This window comes from Arachis ipaensis, chromosome B6, assembly GCF_059453495.1.
Source record: "Arachis ipaensis isolate K30076 ecotype BB chromosome B6, ASM5945349v1, whole genome shotgun sequence".
In the NCBI taxonomy this organism is placed as follows: domain Eukaryota; kingdom Viridiplantae; phylum Streptophyta; class Magnoliopsida; order Fabales; family Fabaceae; genus Arachis; species Arachis ipaensis.
The window spans coordinates 90,520,695-90,530,939 of NC_142441.1; the positions used below are offsets into that span (position 1 = coordinate 90,520,695).

The 10,245-nt window shown below is 36.9% G+C and overlaps 1 non-coding gene across 1 annotated transcript; it reads left to right on the forward strand.

The window, feature by feature from the left end:
- Window positions 1-7,534: 7,534 nt before the first annotated feature.
- On the forward strand, window positions 7,535-7,643 carry LOC148561722 (small nucleolar RNA R71). The gene has a single exon (XR_015887431.1). It is a non-coding gene; the product is annotated as a small nucleolar RNA R71 (small nucleolar RNA).
- Window positions 7,644-10,245: the final 2,602 nt, after the last annotated feature.

Below are 10,245 nucleotides of genomic sequence, written 5' to 3' on the forward strand. Positions count from 1 at the left end.
TGGGATTGTGTGAAAGAGGGGTGAGAAGAAGTGAGTGGAGGTAGGTGGGGATCCTATGGGGTCCACAGATCCTGAGGTGATCCTGTGGGGTCCACAGATCCTGAGGTGTTCAAGGATTTAGAACCTTGCACCAAATTAGGCATGTAAAATGCCTTTGCACACAACTCTGGGCGTTCAGCGCCAGATTGGTGCTTGTTCTGGGCGTTGAACGCCCATTTGTTGCCCATTTCTGGCGTTGAATGCCAGAACCATGCTTATTCTGGGCGTTCAGCGCCAGCTCTTCTCCAGGGTGCAATTCTAGCGTTCAAACGCCCAGATGCTGCCCATTTTGGGCATTCAGCGCCAGAACCATGCTCTGTTCTGGCGTTGAATGCCAGCCAGGTGCTTCTTACTGGCATTTAAACGCAAGTAAGGTCTTCCTCCAGGGTGTGATTTTTCTTCTGCTGTTTTTGATTCCGTTTTCAATTTTTATATTTATTTTGTGACTCCACATGATCATGAACCTAATAAAACATGAAAGAACAAGAAAAATAAAAATTGGGTTGCCTCCCAACAAGCGCTTCTTTAATGTCAATAGCTTGACAGTGGGCTCTCATGGAGCCTCACAGATGTTCAGAGTATTGTTGAGACTCTCCAACACCAAACTTAGAGTTTGGATATGGGAGTTCAACACCAAACTTAGAGTTTAATTGTGGGGGCTCTGGTTGACTCTGTAATGAGAGAAGCTTACTGTGCTTCCTCTCCATGGGTACAGAGAGAGATCCTTGAGTTTTAAACACAAGGTTGTCCTCATTTAATTGAAGGATTAATTCTCCTCTGTCCACATCAATCAGAGCTCTTGGTGTGGCTAGGAAGGGTCTTCTAAGGATGATGAATTAATCCTCATCCTTCCCAGTATCTAGGACTATGAAATTAGCGTAAAGGCCTTCAACCTTTACTAACACGTCCTCTACTTGTCCATAAGCCTATTTTCTTGAATTGTCTGCCATCTCTAATGAGATTTTAGTGGTTTGCACCCCATAGATTCCCAGTTTCTCTATTACAGAGAGTGGCATGAGGTTTATCCCTGACCCAAGGTCACATAGAGCCTTCTCAAAGGTCATGGTGCCTATGGCACAAGGTATTAAGAACTTTCCAGGATCCTGTTTCTTCTGAGGCAATGCCAGTTAATCCAGATCACTTAGTTCATTGGTGAACAAGGGAGGTTCATCTTCCCAAGTCTCAATACCAAATAATTTGGCATTCAGCTTCATGATTGCACCAAGGTACTTGGTGACTTGCTCCTCAGTAACATCCTCATTCTCTTCAGAAGAGGAATACTCATCAGAGCTCATGAATGGCATAAGGAGGTTTAATGGAATCTCTATGGTTTCTAGATGAGTCTTAGATTCCTTTGGTTCCTCAAAGGGAAGCTCCTTATTGATCACTAGACGTCCCAGGAGGTCTTCCTCCTTGAGATTCACGTCCTCTTCTTCCTTCACAGGTTCGGCCATGGTGATTAATTCAATGGCCTTGCACTCTCCTTTTGGATTTTCTTTTGTATTGCTTGGGAGAGTACTAGGAGGGATTTCAGTGATCCTTTTACTCAGCTGGCCTACTTGTGCCTCCAAATTTCTAATGGATGACCTTGTTTCATTCATGAAACTCACAGTGGCCTTAGATAGATCAGAGACTAAGTTTGCTAAATTAGAGGTATTTTGTTCAGAGTTCTCTGTCTGTTGCTGAGTGGATGATGGAAAAGGTTTACTATTGTTAAACCTATTTCTTCCACCATTATTAAAGCCTTGTTGAGGCTTTTGATCCTTCCATGAGAAATTTGGATGATTTCTCCATGATGGGTTATATGTGTTTCCATAAGGTTTACCCATATAATTTACCTCTGCTATTGCAGGGTTTTCAGGATCATAAGCTTCTTCTTAAGAAGATGCTTCTTGAGTACTGTTGGATGCAGCTTGCATTCCATTCAGACTCTGAGAAATCATATTGACTTGCTGAGTCAATATTTTGTTCTGAGCTAATATGGCATTCAGAGTATCAATTTCAATAACTCCCTTCTTCATAGGCGTCCCATTACTTACAGGATTCCTCTCAGAAGTGTACATGAACTGGTTATTAGCAACCATGTTAATGAGTTCTTGAGCTTCTGCAGGCATTTTCTTTAGGTGAATGGATCCACCTGCAGAAGTGTCCAATGACATCTTAGCCAATTTAGATAGACCATCATAGAATATATCCAGGATGGTCCATTCTGAAAGCATGTCAGAAGGACACTTTTTGGTCAGTTGCTTGTATCTTTCCCAAGCTTCATAGAGGGATTCACCTTATTTCTGTCTGAAGGTTTGAACATCCACTCTAAGCTTGCTCAGCTTCTGAGGAGGAAAGAACTTGGCTAAAAAAGCCGTGACCAGCTTGTCCCAAGAGTTCAGGCTATCTCTGGGTTGAGAATCCAACCACACTCTAGCTCTGTCTCTTACGGCAAAAGGGAAAAGCATGAGCCTGTAGACTTCAGGATCTACTCCATTAGTCTTAACAGTATCACATATCTGCAAGAATTCAGTTAAGAACTGAAAAGGATCTTCAGATGGAAGTCCATGAAACTTGTAGTTCTGCTGCATCAGAGAAACTAATTGAGGTTTTAGCTCAAAGTTGTTTGCTCCAATGGCAGGAATGGAGATGCTTCTTCCATGTAAATTGGAATTTGGTGCAGTAAAGTCACCAAGCATTCTCCTTGCATTATTGTTGTTGGGTTCGGCTTCCATCTCCTTTACTTGTTCGAAATTTTCAATAAGGTTGTCTCTGGATTGTTGTAATTTAGCTTCTCTTAGTTTCCTCTTCAGAGTCCTTTCAGGTTCTGGATCAGCTTCAACAAGAATGCTTTTTTCCTTGTTCCTACTCATAAGAAAGAGAAGAGAAAAAGAAAAGAAGAGGAATCCTCTATGTCACAGTAAAGAGGTTCTTTATTGTTAGTAGAAGAAGAAAAGGAATAGGGGTGAAGAAGAATGAAGAATCCAAACACAAGGGTAAGGATAGGAGCAGTGATGTGAGATGAAGAGAAGTGTTAGTAGATGAATAAATAATTAGAAGGAGATGAGGGAGAAGGATTTTCGAAAATTATTTTTGAAAAAGGGTTAGTGATTTTCGAAATTTTAAAATCAAAAGTTAAAATAATTAGTTAATTTAAAAAGAAATTTTGAAAAAGAGGAGAGATATTTTCGAAAATTAGAGAGAGAGTTAGATAGGTAGTTTTGAAAAAGATAAGAAACAAACAAAATGTTAGTTAGTTAGTTGAAACAAATTTTGAAAAGATAAGAAGTTAGGAAGTTAGAAAAGATATTTTGAAATCAAATTTTTGAAAAGGATAAGATAAGAAGATATTTTTGAAAAGATATGATTGAGATTAGTTTTTGAAAAAGATTTGATTTTTTTTTTAAATCACAATTAATGACTTGATTCACAAGAAATCACAAGATATGATTCTAGAACTCAAAGTTTGAATCTTTCTTAACAAGCAAGTAACAAACTTGAAATTTTTGAATCAAAACATTAATTGATGATGTTATTTTTAAAAATTATGAGGGAAAGATAAGAAAAAGATTTTTGAAAAATATTTTTAAAATTTTTGAAAGTAACTAAGAAAAATGAAAAAGATTTGATTTTTGAAAAATATTTTGAAAAAGATAGGATTTTTAAATTGAAAATTTTGATTTGACTCATAAAAACAACTAGATTTTAAAAAGTTTTGAAAAAGTCAACTCAAATTTTCGAAATTTATGAGTGAAAAAGGAAAAGATATATTTTTTTTATTTTTGAATTTTTTATGATGAGAGAGAAAAATAACAAAATGATGCAATGCATGAAAATTTTTTCGATCAAAACAATGAATGCATGCAAGAATGCTATGAATGTTAAGATGAACACCAAGAACACTTTGAATGTCAAGATGAACACCAAGAACATATTTTTGAAAATTTTTATATGCAAAGAAAACATGCAAGACACCAAACTTAGAAATCTTTAATGCTTAGGCACTAAGAATTCAAGAATGCATATGAAAAACACCATACAACACAAAACAAGAAAACATCAAGATCAAACAAGAAGGCTTACCAAGAACAACTTGAAGATCATGAAGAACACTATGAATGCATGAATTTTTCGAAAAATGCAAGATGAATATGCAATTGACACCAAAATTTCAACTTGACTCAAGACTCAAACAAGAAACATGAAATATTTTTTATTTTTGTGATTTTATGATTTTTTCGTATTTTCTTTTAATTTTTTCAAAAATCATTTAAAAAAGAAAAATAAGGATTCCAAAATTTTTAATATGAATTCCAGGAATCTTGCACTCTTATTCTAAAGCTCCAATCTGAGGGTTAGGCATGGCTTAATAGCCAGCCAAGCTTTAGTATGTAACATGAGAGTAATTCATTCAATTTTAAGCCAAAACCTCAGTCCAAAAGAATTTAGACATGGCTATACAGCCAGCCAGGCTTCAACATGCTTCATGAAACACTAGAATTCATTCTTAAAAATTCTGAAGAAAAATATATTTTTGAAAACATTTTTTTTTAAATTTTTCGAAAACAAAGGAGAAAAATTTTTTGAAAAATTTTTGAAAACAAAACAAAAAGAAAATCACCTAATCTGAGCAACAAGATGAACCGTCAGTTGTCCAAACTCGAACAATCCCCGGCAACGGCGCCAAAAACTTGGTGCACGAAATTGTAATCTCAGGCAACGGTGCCAGAAACTCTATACGCACGTCTTAATAAATCGTTTTTCATTCACAACTTCGATACAACTAACCAGCAAGTGCACTGAGTCGTCCAAATAATAAACCTTACGTGAGTAAGGGTCAATCCCACGGAGATTGTTGGTATGAAGCAAGCTATAGTCACCTTGTAAATCTCAGTCAGGCGGATATAAAATAGTTATGGAGCTTTCGAACATAAATAATAATAAATAGAAAGTAAAGATAGAAATACTTATGTAAATCATTGGTGAGAATTTCAGATAAGCGTATAGAGATGCTTTCGTTCCTCTGAACCTCTGCTTTCCTGCTGTCTTCATCCAATCAGTCTTACTCCTTTCCATGGCAAGCTTTCTGTAAGGGCACCACCGTTGTCAATGGCTACATCCCATCCTCTTGTGAAAATGGTCCAAATGCTCTATCACGGCACGACTAATCATCTAAGGTTCTCGATCATACTGGAATAGGATTCACCCTCCTTTTGCGTCTGTCACTACGCCTAGCACTCGCGAGTTTGAAGATTGTCACAGCCATCCCTTCCCAGATCCTACTCGGAATACCACAGACAAGGTTTAGACTTTCTAGATCTCAGGAATGGCCATCCATAGGTTCTAACTTATACCACAAAGACACTAATAACTCGGACTCGGTCCCCTGTATTAGATATCCAAGAGATAATCATCCAATCTAAGGTGGAACGGAAGTGGTTGTCAGGCACGCGTTCGTGGGGGAATGATGATGATTGTCATGTTCATCACATTCATGTTGAAGTGCAAATGAATATCTTAGAAGCGGAATAAGTTGAATTGAATAGAAAAACAGTAGTACTTTGCATTAATTCATGAGGAACAGCAGAGCTCCACACCTTAATCTATGGAGTGTAGAAACTCTACCATTGAAAATACATAAGTGAAAGGTTCAGGCATGGCCGAATGGCCAGCCCCCATGATCTAAGAACAAAACGTCCCAGGATGATCCAAAGATGTCTAATACAATAGTAAAAAGTCCTATTTATAATAAACTAGCTACTAGGGTTTACAGAAGTAAGTAATGATGCATAAATCCACTTCCGGGGCCTACTTGGTGTGTGCTTGGGCTGAGCTTGAGTGTTACATGTGCAGAGGCTCTTTCTGGAGTTGAACGCTAGGTTGTAACGTATTTCTGGCGTTCAACTCTGGTTTGTGACTTGTTTCTGGCGTTTAACTCCAGACAACAGCGTAGAGCTGGCGTTCAACGCCCTTTTACGTCATCTAAACTCGTTCAAAGTATGGACTATTATATATTGCTGGAAAGCCCTGGATGTCTACTTTCCAACACAATTAGAAGCGCGCCATTTTGAGTTCTGTAGCTCCAGAAAATCCACTTTGAGTGCAGGGAGGTCAGAATCCAACAGCATCAGCAGTCCTTCTTCAACCTCTGAATCTGATTTTTGCTCAAGTCCTTCAATTTCAGCCAGAAAATACCTGAAATCACAGAAAAACACACAAACTCATAGTAAAGTCCAGAAATGTGAATTTAACATAAAAACTAATGAAAACATCCCTAAAAGTAACTAGATTCTACTAAAAATATACTAAAAACAATGCCAAAAAGCGTATAAATTATCCGCTCATCAGCTAAGCATTGAGCTTTACACGTGCATAGGCCTTTTCTAGAGTTAAACGCTGGCTTGGATGCCTGTTTGGGCATTTAACTCCAGTTCTGGTGCCAGTTCTGGCGTTTTACGCCAGAAAAGGGTCTCTGGCTGGCGTTGAAGGCCAGTTTGGGCCATCAAATCTTGGACAAAGTATAAACTATTATATATTGCTGGAAAGCCTATAATGTCTACTTTCCAACGAAATTGAGAGCGTGCCAATTGGGCTTCTGTGGCTCCATAAAATCCACTTCGAGTGCAGGAGGGTCAGAATCCAACAGCATCTGCAGTCCTTTCTCAGCCTCTGAATCAGATTTTTGCTCAGGTCCCTCAATTTCAGCCAGAAAATACCTGAAATTATAGAAAAACACACAAACTCATAGTAATGTCCAGAAATGTGATTTTTGCATAAAAACTAATAAAAATACAATAAAAAGTAACTAAAACATACTAAAAACTATGTATAAACAATGCCAAAAAGCATATAAATTATCCGCTCATCAGAGGATCTTGTTTCAGTTATAAAACTATGAGTTGTCTTAGAGGGGTTGGAGACTATAGTGACTAAGTCAAAAAGGCTCTGCCTAGGAGTCTCCATACGTTCCTGAGAAGATGGGAATGGTGGTCTGTTGTTAAACCTATTATGGGTTCTTCCACCTTGATTGTTATTGAAGCCTAGCTGAGGCTTCTGTTGATCCTTCCATGAAAGGTTAGGATGGTTCTTCCATGAAGGGTTGTAGGTGTTTCCATCAGGTTCTCCCATGTAATTCACCTCCTCCATCATGGGTTGTGCAGGATCATAAGCTTCTCCTTCAGAGGAAGCTTCTTGAGTGCTGCCAGTTGCGGCTTGCATTCCAGTTAAATGCTGAGAGATCATATTGACCTGTTGGGTCAATATCTTGTTTTGAGCCATTATGGCATTCAAAGTGTCTACTTCTAGAACTCTTTTCTTCTGAGCTACCCATTATTCACAGGGTTTCTCTCAGAACTGTACATGAATTGGTTGTTTGCAACCATCTCAATAAGTTCTCTTGCTTTTGCAGGCATTTTTTTCAAATGGAGTGATCCACCTGTAGAGTTGTCCAATGATATTTTGAATATCTCAGAGAGACCATCATAGAAGATGCCTAAGATAGACCATTCTGAGAGCATGTCAAAAGGACATCTCTTGATCAGTTGCTTGTATCTTTTCCAAGCTTCATAGAGGGATTCACCTTCTTTTTGTCTAAAGATTTGAACTTCCACTCTGATTTTGCTCATCTTTGAGGTGGAAAGAACTTGGCCAAGAAAGTATTGACCAAATTTTCCCAAGAGTCTAGGCTTTTGATAGGCAAAAATTGTTGTAGGTCTAGATTTTCTCTTGTAAAAATAAGAATTTCGTTGTAAGCATAGTTCCAAACCAACAAACAAATTTCATGTCAAATTAAAATATGGTTTTGTCACATGTACAAACTCTAAATAAGAATTAACTGGAGTATTTAGACTCCGGGTCGTCTCACAAGGAATTGCAATGAAGTGTCTAATTATTGGCTATGAAGATCAAGGGGGGGTTTGATTGATAAGAGGGCAAGAAATTAAATAACAATAAAGTAAAATGAGCAATTAAAGAAAGCAATTAATAAAGAGAGACATTCATGGCAACTGTTGAGATCATAGGCTTTCTATCCTAGTCATGCAATGATTAATTCATCTTATTTAGTCAACTCCAACAAATAGGGAGAAAGTCAAACAAGATTAATCAATCATACCACAATAATAACAAGAATTTATCTTATTACGTCATCTCCAACACTGGAAGAAGGTATCATATTATCTTCCATGAGAGAAAGTCTAACAAGACTAGCTAATCTCAATCCAAAAGTCCTAATCAACTTACTAATTAAATTAACAAAAGATTAGCGTCAATGGAAACAATATTAGCTAACAACTCTAGATAACCAACATAAGTTAGGTTTTCATGACTCAAGATTGCCCAATTACTCTTTCCAAGGCAACAATGCTCAAAATCTACTATAACATCCAACCAAGCATTTTATCAAACACTTGGAAGGCATAAAAGGAAAGCATAATAAATGACAAGAAATAGTAAAATCTAACAACTACCAATTGCAAGAAAAGTAAATCAACAATCCAAATCATCAATTAAAAGAACATCAACATTAAATTTCATTAAATGTAAACAAGATCCAACAAGTGTTCATCAACATTAAAGAGAGCAAAATAAGAAAATGACTAGAGAAAATAAGAAGATTAAGACAATAGAACATTAAAATATAAAGAGAATTGAAATCAAAACAAGAATTGAAAGAGAAATTTGAGAGTGATTAACCTAACTCTACCCTAATTTCTATCCTAAATCTAGAGAGAGGAGAGAGCCTCTCTCTCTAGAATTCTCTCCTAAAACATTATGAAAAACTAAACTATGACTACTTGGTTCATTCCCTCTTCAATCCTTGGGTTCAATAGCATCAGAAATGAGTTGGATTGGGCCCAAAATGCTTTAGAAATTGCTGGGGTCGATTTCACTTTAGTGGGCCACGGACAGTATCGGCGCACACGCGTACATGGCTCGTGCGCGTCCCTGAACGCGAAATAACATATGGTACATTTTATATCATTTCGAAGCCCTGGATGTTGGATTTCCAACGCAACTGGAACCGCCTCATTTGGACCTCTGTAGCTCAAGTTATGGTCGATTGAGTGCCAGGAGGTCGGGCTTGACAGCTTTACGGTTCCTTCATTTCTTCATGAGTTCTCCCACTTTGCATGCTTTTTCTTCATTCCTTCCATCCAATACTTGCCTTATAAACTTGAAATCACTCAGCAAACACATCAAGGCATCGAATGGAATTAAAGTGAATTAAAATCACCAATTTTAGGGCCTAAAAAGCATGTTTTCACATTTAAGTACAAATCAAGGGAGAATTACAAAATCATGCTAATTCATTGAATAAATGTGAGAAAATTTGATAAAACCACCCAAATTAAGCACAAGAGAAACCACAAAATCGGGGTTTATCAAATCTCCCCACACTTAAACCAAGCATGTCCTCATGCTAAGAATAAAGAAGGACAAGAAAAGGGTATGAACATTTATTCAATGCAAATAAACTATATGCACCTATCTATATGAATGCAACTAAATGCAAGATGATTCTACATACTTGGTCAAAAGCAAATCAATCCCCAAGAACACATATGCACAAGTTGGGCTAAGATCATATGATGATTCATGAATCCTACCAATTTGAATATCAAAATAAAGTACAAATAGACTTGAAAGAAGAAAAGCTCATGAAAGCCGGGAACAAGGAATTGAGCATCGAACCCTCACCGGATGTGTATCCGCTCTAGTCGCTCTAGTGTATAGGATCGATCACTCAATTCTCTTCTAATCATGCTTTCCATGATTTGTTTTTCATCTAACAATCAATAATTATTCAATGCATGCATACATTCATCATGCGGACTTATTCATAGGTTGTAATGGGGCTAGGGTCAAGGTGGGATGCATATGGTCAAGTGAGCTTGAAATTTGTATATTTGATTAGCCTAAGCTCTCACTAAACACATACAACAACCTATAAAATTCTAATATAGTACCTAGCTACCCATGATTCCCACTTTTTCACATACTCATGCATTCTCTTTAATTCACATTTCATATGCATTGATTTTTATTGAACTTTACTTTGGGGCCTTTTTGTCCCCTTTTTATTTCTTTTTCTCTTTTTTTTCTTTTTCTATATATATATATATATATATATATATATATATATATATATATTACGTTTTTTTTTTCACACACACATTTTTTTTAAAGTATATACAAATGTATCAATGCATATGGTTTTAC